We start from the raw sequence: 16,431 nt of genomic DNA, 5'->3' as shown, positions 1-16,431 counted from the left end.
TCATGAAGAAGCTATATTTATCCAGTTACTTTTGTATCTTTAATGCATTTCCACACAGTCATATTTTTTTTCGGATGGCATGCAAGACTTTTATTTGGTGAATTTCTTTTCTTCATATTTTTCTGTGGTTAAAATTGTATGTGTTTATTGCATTTCAAACATTTTGTTTCTAGGCATAGAAATACACCTGATACTTAGTCTCTGAAAACTACTCTTTTTATACCTATCTTTTTGGTTTTTTTAACATAAACAGTTTAGATTACTTCATTCAGATTCTAGTAAATAATACACTTGATTCTGTTTCTTACTAAGGTCTTAAGTACCTCCCTTACAATGATGAATGGAAGAGGTCATAGAGGTTATTGTTAACTTGTTTCTAATTTTGAAGTTAATGTTTTTACCTTTTTTGTATTCATCACAATAGTTTACTTTGTTGTTGTTTTTTTTTTCAGGTATTCTTTGTCAGAATAAAGAAGTTCTTTCATTTCTTGTTTTCTAAGAGCTTTTTATTAGGACCAGTATTGGACTTTAATCACGTATTTTCTCTGCATCTTCTGAAATGATCAATTGCTTTTCCCCTTGTAGTTTTGTAATCTATTAATGTGCCATACTACATTAATTTATTGTATACAGGCAAACTAATTTGCATTGTTGGAATAATCCCATTTATTTTTACAGGTCAATTTTGCCTACAGATTTATATTTTTCTACTGTATTTACCTATTTTTGTTCTGTTATTTTGTGTGATAGTAAATATGAGACAGTTTACACTTTAAGAGTTAAATATGCAATGCTGAATCTCGCTTTTTTCATAAGGCGTACATGAGCTCAAACTATTTAAATTTTGAGTTGTGAACAAGTCACATTTAGTCAACCTGAGGTGAAAGAGTCACGGTGAAAAAACGCCCACTATAAAAGTATGTAGAGTGAACGCTAGGGCCTTGCTTCACCTAATCCACACAACTGGATGTTTACATTTGCTTTTCTCACAGGAGGGTACGTCCTTCTTTCAATTTTATATTTACATATAATGTGCTGAAAGAAGCATTTTCTTGTCAGAGATTTTACAGCTACTAATAATTTAATCTAGTTTTTAAAAGGTCCATGTCAAAGTGTACCAAATAACTGCTTCCAGAGATTTGAGGTGTGACTATAATCACTGAAAATACAGTTAATTTATGCCAGATGGCTTTCTATTATTAATGTACATGTGTACATGAAAAGGTTGTTTTAGTAAATTTAGTAACTTATACAAGGACTAACAATACAAAGGTCCCTAAACATTTAACTTTTCATTAGTAATATATTTATGTGTGATCATTGAGTCACATAATACTATTTATTGCTCATACATGATATACCAACATCATGAAAGACATAGCTCTAAGGACTAGAGGTGTATAATATAAAATAAGAGTGTGCTTTATTTTAAGGAGTTAACAATTGCATATTAATGGCTTTAAGTCTAGCACATATTTCTTTCTCTTAGTGTCCTTGAATTTTTATATTTATGTTGCCTATTTGTCATTTTTTGAGCCAACTCAGATGAAACACAAACACAACTCTAAAAAATTACCTAAACACGCTGACACAACTTTTTTTTTTAAATCAAGAAGCAACTCCATCACTGTCTTCCATGTTTATGTAAGCTGGTTAACTACACAGGGAGCTTACAGGGCCTTCCGAGGAGAATAATTTGCCTATACTTTGATGATCACTTAAGAAATTGTCATGGATACATTTGGCAGAATAGAATCATTCATATTATTACATTTATACCATTGATGTTTTCACTGTTTCTGCCTTTGTTGCTTGGTTCTTAAATTATAGTTAAATAATGATGAAGCCTCTGTTTCCTTAAAACAGAGGACACATATATATACTCTTGTAAATATTTTTAAATACAAGATCTAAAAAGAAAAACAGATCTGTTATTGCAATCATTATAAACCACAGATTCATTTGTGTCTGTCAGCTATGGGTCTGCAACAAAACATCCCAAAGCTTAGAGGCTTATAAAGCTAAGTATTCTTATGCACTGACTAATTGTTCATCTGGGGTTCTACCTCAAACTGCTGACCCACTGGGCCAGCTCTGCTGAGAACTCTGATGCCCTCACTTAGGTTTAGTTCCAGGACATGGGTTCAGTTCAGGTCTAAACTTAAGTGCCTTTGAATTGTTTGAGGCCAATCAGTCTACTCAGCATGTCCTCATGGTAGAGGTAGAGTACAAGACAGAAAGCCCAGTGCATAAGCACATTTCAAGCCTTGGCTTGCATCACGTCATATCTGCTGATAGCCTACGGGCCAAAGCAAGTTACAAGTTCAAGCCCAAAAGTAGGAGAAGATAAATACTCCTCATGTGGAAATAGAATGCCAAAGGATATTTTAATACACACCATAACCTTCTCTGAATTCCACTCAAAAGTTCCCCACTGAAAATTAGAAGCTTAAGTTAATTATAATGGTTAGTAATTTAAGAAAAGATCCTTTTGAGAAAAAGGTCTCTATATTAACACTTTCTATATCACTAACATTTAACACAGTGCTGGTCACGTATTAGGCACTCTCTAAATGTTTACTGGCTAGCTGACTGGGTGACTTGGTGTAAGACATCAATATAATAATGTCCAACTAAAAGAAAGTTACATTACTGTACCAAGAACTGGATTGTCTTTCCCACACAGTTTTTAAAAAATATGCATATAAAATATAATATACACTATAATTCACTCAATTCACAATATGAAACACAACAATGAAGGTAATATTCCCACTGGATATTCCCCATTGACATTCTCTAATGTATTAACTCTCCTGGAAGGAGTTGCATTAATTATTAGATATTTAATTAGATTTTCACTAATGGTGTAAACACAATATGAAAATTCACTTTGATTTGCATTGTCATTTAGAATTACTAATCAACTGAGAGGTATGAACAATCATGGCAGGAGACTGAAACTTCAGCATTGAGGGGTTTTTAAAATATGCTTGGCATCATTAGATGAACATATAGTCTCAATTACAGAATGTGAAATTCCATTAAATTATCCCATATGAGCCAATGCCCAGAGGACCATTTCTGATCAGGGTAGAATAACTCATTTTTGAGGACCTTAGGATGGAAAATTTCATATTTTAATGAAAAGTCACATCATGAATACTCTTTATTCCTTCACTGTAAAAGGCAGGAACTGTTATTCCCCTTCACTAAGAATAACAGTAGCTTGAAAAAATAAACAGATTTTGGATTTAAAAACTAGAAAAACTCTGTAATTTTTACTTATTTTGCCAGTGTTTTTCTTTAGAATTATTAATAGTAAAAATCACAAAGTCACTTGGGATCTATGTCCCACCCCTTGTTTTTAGTATTGGCTAAACGAGCTAACCCTGCCAATAACACATACCTTTGCCCACAACAGGCATGTGTGTGTGTGCCCCCACATGCACAACACAATGTATCCACACATCCTCCTTACTACTATTTATTGTAGTATAAAATCTCCTAAGTTTAGGACCAAAGTCATTGTTTTGAACTCTATGTCTCTGATGAAAACACAGAAATGAATTCTTCACTGCCTCTCCTATGAAACAGTCATTGTCAAATACTTGCACTGCTCTGTAACTACTGACTACATGTCTTTCACTATCTTAATAAGACCACATACTCCCAACATCAGGCACTGTGGTTTGAACCTCAGTCTATATACCATGTACATAACAAGGCCTAGCCCAGATTTGTTAAAATCTGTTTTCTGCAATAGGGCCATAGGTTTGATTGGGATAGTATCTTGCAAGGTCTCCTTTGATTTTTGTTTAAAATGAATTTCTAATTCCTCAGTTGTTTTAGTTATGATTAGGTTTGCAAATCCAAATGAATTTGGAACAAACCATAATCAACATTTGTATGACTGAATCATAGAAATATGTGCACAATTGGTAACATATATACCAATTGGTGGTTGGTGTAAGTAGTCAGTTGTATTACAAAAAGCAATAATAAAATAAAGCAGGCACATGAAAATTTCAGTAACTTATACAAAAAGTTTATTTATGATCTATATAATTTTTCTTACTTTATCTGGGTAATTTTCTTTTTTTATCTATCAAATGATAGGATTAAGAAAGATAATTTTGAAAGTTCTCTTCATTTCCAAGAAAAATATAGTAGAACTTTAAAAATCTATACATTAATGGCATTTGCATTTATTTATACACAGTTCCTATGTGTTTCTGGCCAGAAGTAGAAATTACCAGCTTAAATGTGTGTTGGTCTCCACTGTTCATTAGCTAAAATTGAAGTAAATAAATATTAAAAATCATAACGATTAAAAACTCAAAGCACTGAATTTCCTTCCAACTAATTTTATCAGAGCAGCAGTTACATAAAATTCAAATCTGTATTTATAATTTTCTTGGTAGTACAAGAACTTCAGAATTCCATGTAATAGATTTTGTAAGCTATCCACCTCTTTGTCTGTATGTGTCATGAACATTAAATTATTAATGTATTATCTTATAAGTCACAAGTAAGGATTTAGTTAACAGATGATTATTGAATTTTTTATGTAAATTGTGCATACTGCACTGCAAAAATTTGAAATCTACAATCATAGACTATAGAACAAGCAGATACACACAAGACAAGTTAAGCCCACACTGTTTCAAGAGGCTTCTATTTTTAAAATGTATGAAATATTTATTTTCACAGATTGATGTGTTTAGGCAAATCATTTTAAAATATGTTGTCACAATTACTTTGAAACAACAATTTTTATCATTATTGTAATTTTCAGTGTATATTCACATGTGATTCCAACAACTATGACACTGAGTTGCTGAAGCAAAATCAAACATTTTAGAAATAAAGAAATTAAAGGACAGGAAAATTAATTGACTTGCAGCAATTTTTTTATACTGTCATCTTGGCTAAGCTAGAATAGTTTACAAGAATCCCCTATCCTGTATGATAGTTTGTTAACTGGCCCAAATAAGAAATTCTTTTTACAAATTTTGGAAGGGGAAAATAAAGCAGCTCATCTGAAATCTGTTAATTTAGAGGTACGAGTAACAAAGAGATACATGTGGATTCTAGCTAGTTCTTGCTGTCTTTGGCTCCACACCCACATCATCTTCCCAAATGAAAATCTTGCTGACCAAGAGCCACTGAGACCCAACAGATATGTGGAGACAGCAGCTTTCCATAATCTTTTGCACCAGGTCTCCTTTGCAGACCCACTTGGGCAGCCCAAACTGCTTTACTTCAAAGGGTTGGTTATTGTCTTTTCCATGAGCCTCCAATTCTCCCTTTTAGAAATTTATGACCCCAGCAATACACACAATTTGGGGAAGTGCTATCACATATCTAACCCCTTTTCACATAATACTCATACTTGTTTTCATTTTCAGATTGAATCTGACTGAGACATAACTTCGATGAGATCACACTGCTATTAAACGTCAGTATTGAAAATCAAATATTTCATACTATTTCTCAATCTTGAAAGAAAGAGTATTTCCAAAAAAAAAAAAAAAAAGAGGAGTTGTTAAGGTATGTATTTACTAAAAAAAGAAGTTGGGAGCAAGGAATAAGAGGTTTCAAGAGAGATAGAAGTGAGAAAAAAGGAGATAATCTAGCAGGAGAGAATGATTCATGCTTAAGAATGTTTTCATGGTAGCCAATGCTAACTACCAGGTGGCTGGTTATATCAGGAAATACAGGTGTAATTGATAACATGGAAAACTTTCAAAGCTTCATGCCCTTAACTTTCATTGAAGATGAAAATGTCCTGATTTTGTATATAGGCTAAATGTCCTCATATATTTGTGTGTGTGGATTTAATCCAAATTTCAGTGGATTAAACAACAAAGATTTAGAATTTACTCTAGCAAAGTCTGTATCCAGATAAGAAGCAAGATGAACTGTCCCACAACCAGCAACTCAGTGATTCAGAATACAAGGAAAGTACCACCATCTTGAAGCAACATCATATGGAGCTTACTGCCTCCTGCTGGGCATCTCAGAAAAAGAGGCACCTGCAGAGCCATTGCTGGTTTTTCCTTGCTTTGTGCCAAAACTTATACATGTAAATTTGACTCATGGCCATTGGACAAAGCTAATCACATGACCTTAATGATCTTCAAGTGGATAAATAATGTAGTCTTGCTGGTGCACAGAAAGGATACTGATGAACACTGATAATATTCTTTCCATAAAGCTTAATATTTGAAATAATTGACTTTTTGGCATAGGGCTTTATGATATTGGTCATATTAGTTAAATTATCTTTTCCTCAATTTTCTCATTAATAAAATGGAAGGCAGTAATATTCCCCTATTAGAACAATTAGGGAATCAAATGCAGGCATATAACACTCAATAATATTAGACATTATCAAAATCATCATTATCATCATCATCATTCTCTATATCTCTAGTCTTTGACAACATGTATCACTAAGGCTGATAGATTTTGACAAAAAAAATAAAATATTAGAGCTGGAAAGAATTTTAGAAATTACCTACTCTGATCCTGTCCTTTCATTTATGAGAAAAGAGATGTCCATCATTTAAGTGACCTACCTGGGCCCAAATCTCCTTAACAGCAAAATTGGAAACAGATGTCTAAGTCCAGTGTCCTTTGTTATGAAGATAGGGAAATTAGAACTTTCTATCAAGCATAGACTGAAGATATCCAACTCTTTCGTATACTGCTAAATCTGTTCCATGTTACCTTTGTTCATTTTACTCCATCAATTAATTGACATTTTGTAATTAATTAAAATCTTCCCAAAGGTGTCAGCTTAATGATTTTATAAGCATGGCAGAAATATGTTGATATAGTAAAGGCCTTATTGCCTGAGCAAATGCATTTTCCAATTTCTAAGATCTAGTCACCCAAGGAAATTTTGCTTACTGTGCTAAAAATTAGGGATTTTCATGGCGGGAAATGAACAAGAAAAAATTAAAAAGTTAAACTGTTAATAGGTCAGTTTACTTAAAATATTTAATTATTGAAAGAAAGTAGTATTTGACTTATACTGATACAAATGATTTTTTATTCTCCCATTTCCACCAAAAAAGAAAAAAGATGCTATTAGAATTGTATGGTTCAATAAAACCTTACAGAACACAAAATCAAGAATATAACTAAGATTCTTGCCATTATGAACTTTCTTTGGGGAAGAAATTTGTACCGTCTGGAAATATATGAATAAGACAGAAAAGGCCAGGTGACAAAAACACATTAAATTGCTTAATAAATGGATAAAACTTAAAATGTTAAATGCCAAAATGTCAAAATTCCACTTCAAGTTTAGGAATGCTATTTTGAAAGACTTTCCAAAGCATTTTACCACTGTTTCTATGAAATCAAAAATTTCTTTTTAATCAATCACTTACAGATGCATAAGAACCTCATTCAGACTCACAAAAAGACCAACCAAGAAATATGTTTGCTATATCCATGGCATGTTGCTGACACAATTGAGAAAAAAAGAGAGAGTGATGACTCTGTGTGTGTGTGTGTGTGTGTGTATGTGTATGCATGTTTTTGGGGTGGGGCAGGAGGTTTGAAGGTGAAGTAGACAGGGAAAAAAGAGGCTTTGTTTATGGTGTTTTAAACTTAACAGATAATAAAAACACTGATGTAAATTTATTTAAATCTGCAATGTTTCATCATTACAAAGAATGGAAATCAAAATGCATTAAGGTTAAAGAAACCTAGATGCTAAAAATAGAAAGATGTGTTGCATAAATGAACTGCATCTAAAAACTGTTATTCTCATTAATGTGTATTAAGAATCACAATTTCTGAATGACGGCCATTCTGACTGGTGTGAGGTGATACCTCATTGTAGTTTTGATTTGCATTTCTCTGATAATTAGTGATATTGAGCATTTTTTCATGTGCATATTGATCATTTGTATGTCTTCCTTCGAGAATTGCTTGTCTAGGTATTCTGCCCATTTTTGGATTGGGTTGTTTATTTTTTTTCTTATTGAGTCATATGAGTTGCTTATATATCCTGGAGATCAAGCCTTTGTCGGTTTCACTTGCAAAAATTTTCTCCCATTCCATAGGTTTTCTTCTTGTTTTATTTTTGGTTTCCTTTGCTGTGCAGAAGCTTGTAAGTTTCATTAGGTCCCATTTGTTTATTCTTGCTTTGATTTCTTCTAGGAGAAAATTTTTTAAATGTATGTCAGAAAATGTTTTGCCTATGTTTTCCTCTACGAGGTTTATTGTATCTTGTCTCATGATTAAGTCTTTAATCCATTTTGAGTTGATTTTTGTATATGGTGTAAGGGAGTATTCTAGCTTCATTGTTTTACATGCTGCTGTCCAGTTTTCCCAACACCATTTGCTGAAGAGACTGTCTTTATTCCAATGTATATTCTTGCCTCCTTTGTCAAAGATGAGTTGACCAAAAGTTTGTGGGTTCATTTCTGGGCTCTCTATTCTGTTCCATTGGTCTATATGTCTGTTTTGGTACCAATACCATGTGTCTTGATGACTGTAGCTCTATAGTATTGTCTGAAGTCTGGGAGAGTTATTCCTCCAGCCTCTTTCTTTCTCTTCAGTAATGCTTTAAACAAAAACAAACAAACAAACAAAAACAAAGCGTAAGTAAAGGACAGAAATAGACTCACAGACAGAGAATACAGACTTGTGGTTACCAGGGGGGTGGAGGGTGGGAAGGGATAGACTGGGATTTCAAAATTGTAGAATAGACAACACTGTATAGCACAGGGAAATATACACAAAATGTTATGATAACTCACAGAGAAAAAAATGTGACAATGAGTGTGTATATGTCCATGAATAACTGAAAAATTGTGCTAAACACTGGTAAAAATAAAAAATAAATAAATAAAAAAAGAATCACAATTTCAATTTATTTCTCAATTATTCCTGAGTTAAATGAAAAATAAAATTAAAAAGTCACAATACACTGTATTATATCTTACAGAACAGAATGGGTCTTTAAACAGAACAGCAATGATTTGGGGGAAGTACACAAGGCAGAAGTCAGAAAGGCTAGTTAGGAAAGTACTGAAGTTGACCAGGAGAGAATGTAAAGGGTTATAAAAAGGTGGATTTATTCAAGAATTATTAAGGAGATAGAATTGATGGGCTTATGTACTATTTAAAAGTAGGACATGAAGTTGGCAAATATAGATTGACCTTCATTCAAGATTCTTGCTGGAGTAACTGAGTCAAAGGAGTGACTTACAGCAATAGAGAGTGGGGAAGAGATAAGAAGATAGGGAAATGCACCAAGTGTACTGAATTCAATTTTAGATATGTTGGGTAGTCTGTGCCTGATTTTAGAAGACATATGCAATTTTGGTATATAAATGAGTACTAGTTTAAACCACAGCTTTTGATATTATTCCAAAACTGTATATAAAGGACGATCCTTAAGAAGACCAGCATTTTAGGCATTATAGGGGATGGTAAATCCAAATTTTTTAGAGACATAATAAAGATGAAAGAACCTGACAAGAATACTGGATTTGATAAAGAAAAGAAAAGGCTATGTATTAAACGATGAGGCCTGTATAATACCACAAACTAGATGGCTTAAGCAGCGATTTATTGATTAGGATGCTAAAAGTCTGAGATCTAGGTGTTAGTGGGGCTGATTCCTTTTAGGGTTTCTCCCCTAGTTTCTGGTGCTTTTCTGGCAGTCCTTAGCGTTCCTTGGTGTGAAGAAGCATTGCCCTGATCTCTACCTTCATTTCCACGTGGCATTCTCCCTGTGTCCATGTGTGTCCATGCTCTAATATTCCCTTTTCACAGGGACTCCGTTCGTATTAGGTTACAGCCCCACACTAGCCCACCATGATTTCATCTTCACTAATCACATCTTCAACAGCTCTATTCCATATAAGGTCACATTCTGAGGCAGCCAAGTTTTAGACTTCAGCATACAAATTATACAGGGACACAGTTCATTCTATAACAAAATTCTAGATCAATGGTAGAGTGCATGCTTAGTATACAGAGGATCCTGGGTTCAATCCCCAGTATCTTCATTTAAATAAACAAACAAACAAACAAATAATAAATAGATAGATAGATAGATAGATAGATAGATAGATAGATAGATACCTCCCCATCAAAACAAAATTTAAAAAATATGACCACAAGGAAAGTCATATTTACTAACCAGTTTCAATTGGTAGTAGAGGCTGATGTTGAAAATTATTTACTTAGTTTAAAAGATAAACAAGAGACAATAAATTTAAACTCATTTAAAAAGGCACTTGGATTTGAAGTGAAGGTCAAATATAAAGACACATTTAGAAGAGGGATTTTGATCTTGAATTAAATATGAGAAAAAAATAGATGTTCAATTTTTTATTTAATTTGGCCTACCTGAAATTTCTTTTGAGAAAGTAAACTGTGGAGATAGATCTGGGCTGCCTGGATCTATTTCTGGAAGTAACATGGTCTAGCAGAACGAGTAAGAGATTTGGAGTCACAAGATTCACTGTGTGGTTCTGAATCTGAAATCTAAAATGTGCAACTTTGAACATGTTTACTGACCTCTCGGACTCACTTCTCTTCAATTGTAGATAATAGCATTCCTGCACCAGAATGTTATGAAAATTAAATATTATTATGTTGTCTAAATGCACTTTTTATCAAAATATTATATGTGTATACTATTTTTTATATTGTCAGCATCATTTTATTCTGTCTTATGTTCCCTCATATTAAAATTATTTGTGGTAGCTATAAAGCTTTTATAAACATTTAGAAAATGCAGAATTTGACTTCCTCTGATTGCCAGAGCATAGGAAGGATTGTTAGAAACATAACCATATTTCCAAAATACTACATCTTTTTGTCTTAAAATACGAAAGGAATGTATTACTATAAAAATGTGTTGTATTGTGGCAATGGCAGAAACAAATCTTAAGAAAACTTTATGAACATCACTCAAGACACAGAATGTGCAAACCAAATGGCAGCAAAAACAGAAACATTTTTGAATTTAATAAAATAGTACAATTGCATTCTGGTGCATGGACATCAACCCACAGGAAATATTAATAGCTATTTTACTCACATTTATAATTCAATAAAATGTAATTTTATATCCTTTTTAATATCAGAAAACACTAATAAGATGGATTGATTAAATTAGATTTGAATAATGACAATATGTCATAGAGAAAATGGGAAACCACGTTGTTTCAATCACAAAAGCCCTCATTGTTTGCTTCCCCAAGCTAAAAGCAGATAGTGGCCTTTAAAGATTGATATGAAAATTTTGAAATTGTGAATTTTCTCATGTTAAAATGTTCTATTTTTTCTACACAGGGAATTAAAATGTGTTAAATTTGTATTCTATTTACCTGTAACATCAGGTTTTCTGACAGACTATAACACTGCATAATTTGTCCAAAAGTTTAATTGAATTAAACTAAATACCTAAGGAGATATATTATATATATCTATAATACTATTATATATATAATACTAAAAAGTAGCTTATTTTGGGGGGGTACACATTGTAAGAGGAGTAGTAATCTATCGTGTCATATTCCAGAGCATTCTGTGCCCACCATCCCCTCCAGCCATCCACAGGTAGTGTGATTGCCCTGATCACCTACTCCAATTACCTCGCAAGCATGCTGCATGTAAGAAGCATGACCTCAGTGTTTCACATACAAAAGGGAAACTTAAATCGTCTTAGTGCTGTGCTTAGACATTTACACTGAATCTGTCATTCTAGCCAGTGGCAGAATTCTCCAGTTGAGTATGCTATGGAGTTTCCTATTGAAACACTTATCTTCACCCAGCATCTTCATGATATGTATATGTTAGTGATCAAAATGCTCAAGTACACTTCTGCAAGAAAGTACATGTATTGAGGAACACATAAAAAAAGGAAGTACCCTCAAATCATTTGTCTTATTGATTGAGTATATTTACACCTTGTCTCTTTCCCAAAACAAGTGGAAACATTTCTTCTTCTACTTACCCTTTGAATGCAAATTACTAAGGATTTATCTCCTGGAAAATGGGAAGAATGTATTACTCACCTCTACAGTAAAGTGTATAGTATAATACACTATAGTATAATATAATATGTAGCATATATGTTGTAGCATGTATAACATAACATATTCTATATGTGGCATGTGTATGTGTGGTAAAGTTGTTCATGCTGGTTGTTGAAATACTTGTCATTTTCTCATTGTACTATGAGTGTCTGGGGGTCTGTAACACATCACAATTTGATCTATATTTTGTTCTCTTCTAAAGGAATTATCAGGACTAACACAGATCTTGATATGCATTAAGTCCGACCAACATTTACTCAATGAATAGCATCATCCAAATATATTTAAAATGAAATACAGCTACCTGTCCCATGCTCTAAGCACAAACTTAAAGGAACCAAAAATAATTATAACAATCACAAAACATCCTGAAGGCCTTCAGTGTCGAGGACTGAGCAGTGTCTAAAGTTTCTTTAGAACACACTTCAACTCTTTCACAATAGATCAATTTTGCTTTTGGCATCTGAGAAATATTTTCTCCTCTGAATGAGCAGCTGACTTACTGAGAGCAAGTGACGTTAGAGCAGAGGAAGGCAGGACACAAATTCTTACTCTTGATTCTGAAACTCACTTTTCTTTTCTGTGAGACAAGGGTTGAGAGTCATAAAACTACAGGTTTATAAGAGGATTTACACTGATTCTTTATTAAAGGAGATGTGGGCCAGACTGCCAGTTATCTATCATTCAATGTCCACTGCTCCTTTCCTGGGTAGAAATGATACTTGTACTTATCTGGGAACATTTCCCAGCATGACTTGTAGCTAGATTTAGTGACTAAATTGTAGTCAGTCACATATAAAAGTAAGTGTCACTTGTTCTTTGAGTACAATTTTAAAGGGTTTCAATGCCCTTCTTCATCCTTCTTCTTTTCAGCTGCCCCAGATACATATGCACTGGCTTGAGGACCAGCATATTGAAGGAACTTGAAAATGGAAGACCACCTCCACCCTACTGCCCTCTTCAACAGAAAAGCAATGGGACTGGTTCCTGACATTGTGCCCTGTGGAGCTGTCATTACAGCTTAATCAATCCACTCACCAGAGAACTCGACATATCACATCACACGTCTTAAGACTATTTAGGATGATGGCACACATTCCAAGCCATCTTTATGATTTCCTTTTTGGTGATCTCCTCCTGTTGAAAAGTAAAATGTCCTCCCAAAAGTTGTTTTCTGACGTTGGTTATTTTAAGTGTCCACTATCAGATTTCCATTCTCCCCTCTCTTTTCTCATGTTCTCCTCTGAATGGATATCCATCCCTTTGTCATCATTTTGTCTAGTTTTCTGATATCCTAACCATTCTCTTAATTTCCAGTTCCACCTCCTGTATACAAGGAACATTATTCTGGAAGACACTTCCCTGAAACCTGAGTTTCAACAGAAACTTGGGGGCAAGGGTTCTGCCCATACAGTGAGAACAAGCAATTATAACCTTAAGAGAGTATGGGAATTCTGATGTCACTACTCCGTGATTCTTTATTTTCAGTCAATAAATAACATGTACCTCTGATGATGGCTGTATGGTCAGGCAACTCAAGATGGCTTCTCTCTATACATCTCCTGCTTGACTGGTGCCTGCTTCACCTACACACAACTCATAAGACTGATCTTCCTTCATATTCACCCCAGGCCCCAGCTAATGACTGTTCTAGATTTAGATCAGAACTCACCACTATGCTTATCCAAGGGGTGGTGAGAGGCATGACCCTGTGCTGATTACCCTCGTAATCAATGAGCCAACCTGACATCAACTCCCATATGACTGGTAACCACTTCTTCCCCACCAGGAGCAAAGACTGCCATCATGTCCTGCCCTCCAGCTCCCACACATGGCAGGATGTTGCTCCAGGACTTTGCTTCAGATGTGTAAGATCACCCTAATCATTAAACTATTGATTATCTCTGTTGCTGACTCTGGGATCTTTCTCAGGTCTTGAAGCTGGGCAAGTACAGGGCTTGTAGACCTGCAGGGTGCAGTCCAGTGCTGACATAGCTAATTAATACCCTCACATAAAACACTTCATTTATATAAACATAATGTAACTAGTAGCCAAATTGGGTTCAAAAGAATGGAAATACATGGAGATCAGAAGCAACCTTAGCTCTAGGGTCCTCAGAAAGCCCAGATTCAGTGGGATATCATGGTACAGCACAAGGCTTGTGGGGAGAAATGAATAGCAGGCACAGCTTTGCCCATCTCTTATCTAATTCTCAATAGTTCCTTCTGTATTGGACCAACCTGGGATGTGTCTATGTCCATTCAAATACTATCCCTTTCTGAAACTCTTATGAAAATTTCAGTGCACATCATGTTAATTATGATGTTTCACTCATGATGCCACTTAAACTTATCATCATCTTGCATTGTTTCAAAATATTGAATGTATGTAATTACTCTAATTATTTATGTTGCCTTATTTTAGTTGTGATGGTTATATATTTTTCCAGGTTTATTTTCTTCTCTTGTAAAACTGTGCTCAAGCAAAGTAGATCTACCCAATGTTTCACAATGATACCCTGTACATTTTGCCTACCCAAAATGTCACTTTAAATATTCTATTTGAAGAGTTTTCTCTCTCTTCTCACTCTGTGTGAATAGTGTTCATCCTTCAAAAACCAGTCAATGCCAGTGACTTCAAAAGGGTCATTCCTCTCACAAAAGTGTATCTGACCTTGTGAGTATTCTTTTTCTCAGAAAAAAAGAATCATGAATTTGCATAATTTGTTTGGCAGTTTCTATATGCAGATATATCTTATTTTATTGTGCTTCACTTAACTGTACTTTGCAGATACTGAGTTTTTTCTTTACAAATTGAAAGTTTGTGGCAACCTGGTCTCTGGCAAGTCTATCACTGCCATTTTTCCACATTGTATCTCTCTGTCACACTTTGGTAATTTTCCCAGTATTTCAAACTTTTTCATTATTATTATATTTGTTATGGTGACCTGTGATCTTTGATGTTAATATTGTAATTGTTTCAGAGTGCCATGAACCCCACTCACATGAGATGAAAACCAGATTCACAGATGCTGTGTGTGTTCTGACTGCTCCATTGACTTGACTGTTCCCCCATCTCTCTTTCTTTCCTTGGGCCTCACTATTCCCTGAGACACAATAATATTTAAATTAGATGAGTTGATAACCCTACAATGGCCTCTAAGTGTTCAAGTGAAAGAGGAATCAATCAATATTTTGCTATCAATTATTATTTATTGTTATTTTAAGAAATTGCCAGATATCTCGACTTTCAGCAACTGTTAGCCTGATCTGTCAGCATCGAGGCAAGACCCTTCACAAGTAAAAAAATTATGACTCACTGAAGGCTCAGATGATGGCTAACAGTTTTTAAAGTATTTTTAATTGAGGTATGTGTATTGTTTTTTTAGATATAATAGTATTGCAAGCTAGTCTACAATGTAGTATAACATAAATTTTATATGCACTTGGAAACCAAAAACATTATGTGGCTCATTTTACTGTGATATGTGCTTTATCGTAGTTGTCTGGAATTGAACATGCAATATCTTTGAGATATGCCTGTATACCTCTTTCTATCATGTATCTAATTATGTCCCTATGAATCTACTTTCATATCTACACATATATCACTTAGTTTGTAAATGCTAAGAAAGTTAATACAATTTGAGGTACCACTTCACACCTACCAGGATGGCTATCATTAAAAAAAAAAAAAAGACAGGCAATAACAGAAAAGAATGTGAAGAAGTTGGAAAATTCATACATTGCTTGGAGTCGGGGGAGATGTAAAATGGTGAAGCCAATTTGTAAGGCAGCTAGTTCTTCAAAAAGTTAAAGAAAGAATTATCATATGATCCAGCAACTCCACTGTCATGCCCAAGAAAATTTTAAAAATACATTCAAAAATTTGTACACAAATTTTCACAGCATCAGTATTCATGATAGCCCCAAAATGGAAACAAGCCAAAGTCTATCAACAAGTAATTGTGTAAATAAAATATGGTACATCCATAGAATACAATATTATTTGGCCATAAAAAGAATGTAGTTCTGATTATGCTAAGTGAAAGGAGTCATACACAAAAAGCCACATATTGGATACAATTTATATGAAATGTTTAGAATAAGTAGGATGATAGAGACAGAAAGTAGGTCAGTGAATGTCAGGGGCAATAACCAACTGATATATGGTTGAATAGAGGACTGACTAAATTATAAATAATAAGATAAAGGGGGTACTTTGAAACAATCCAATCCAATTTTCCTCTTTTTGTTTATTATATTTGTTGGCCATCTTTTTCTTTTTTAAATTTTTTAGTTTCTTTCTTTCTTTCTTTCTTTCTTTCTTTCTTTCTTTCTTTCTTTCTTT

At 33.9% G+C, this 16,431-nt stretch overlaps 2 long non-coding RNA genes across 2 annotated transcripts in view; one reads left to right on the top strand and one right to left on the bottom strand.

Moving 5' to 3' along the window:
• LOC135321529 (uncharacterized) overlaps positions 1-13,259 on the top strand; it is a 45,234-nt gene extending 31,975 nt beyond the window's left edge. The window contains exons 2-3 of the long non-coding RNA XR_010381372.1: positions 5,412-5,461; positions 12,954-13,259. This is a non-coding gene — a long non-coding RNA (uncharacterized LOC135321529). The remainder of the gene's footprint in view (positions 1-5,411; positions 5,462-12,953) is intronic.
• Positions 1-16,431, bottom strand: part of LOC135321540 (uncharacterized) — a 539,910-nt gene that overhangs the window by 490,443 nt on the left and 33,036 nt on the right. The window lies entirely within an intron of this gene.

Source organism: Camelus dromedarius, chromosome 6, assembly GCF_036321535.1.
Source record: "Camelus dromedarius isolate mCamDro1 chromosome 6, mCamDro1.pat, whole genome shotgun sequence".
Classification (NCBI taxonomy): domain Eukaryota; kingdom Metazoa; phylum Chordata; class Mammalia; order Artiodactyla; family Camelidae; genus Camelus; species Camelus dromedarius.
Note: the sequence above shows the minus strand (reverse complement) of the source record. Positions and strands in the feature narration are given on the sequence as shown.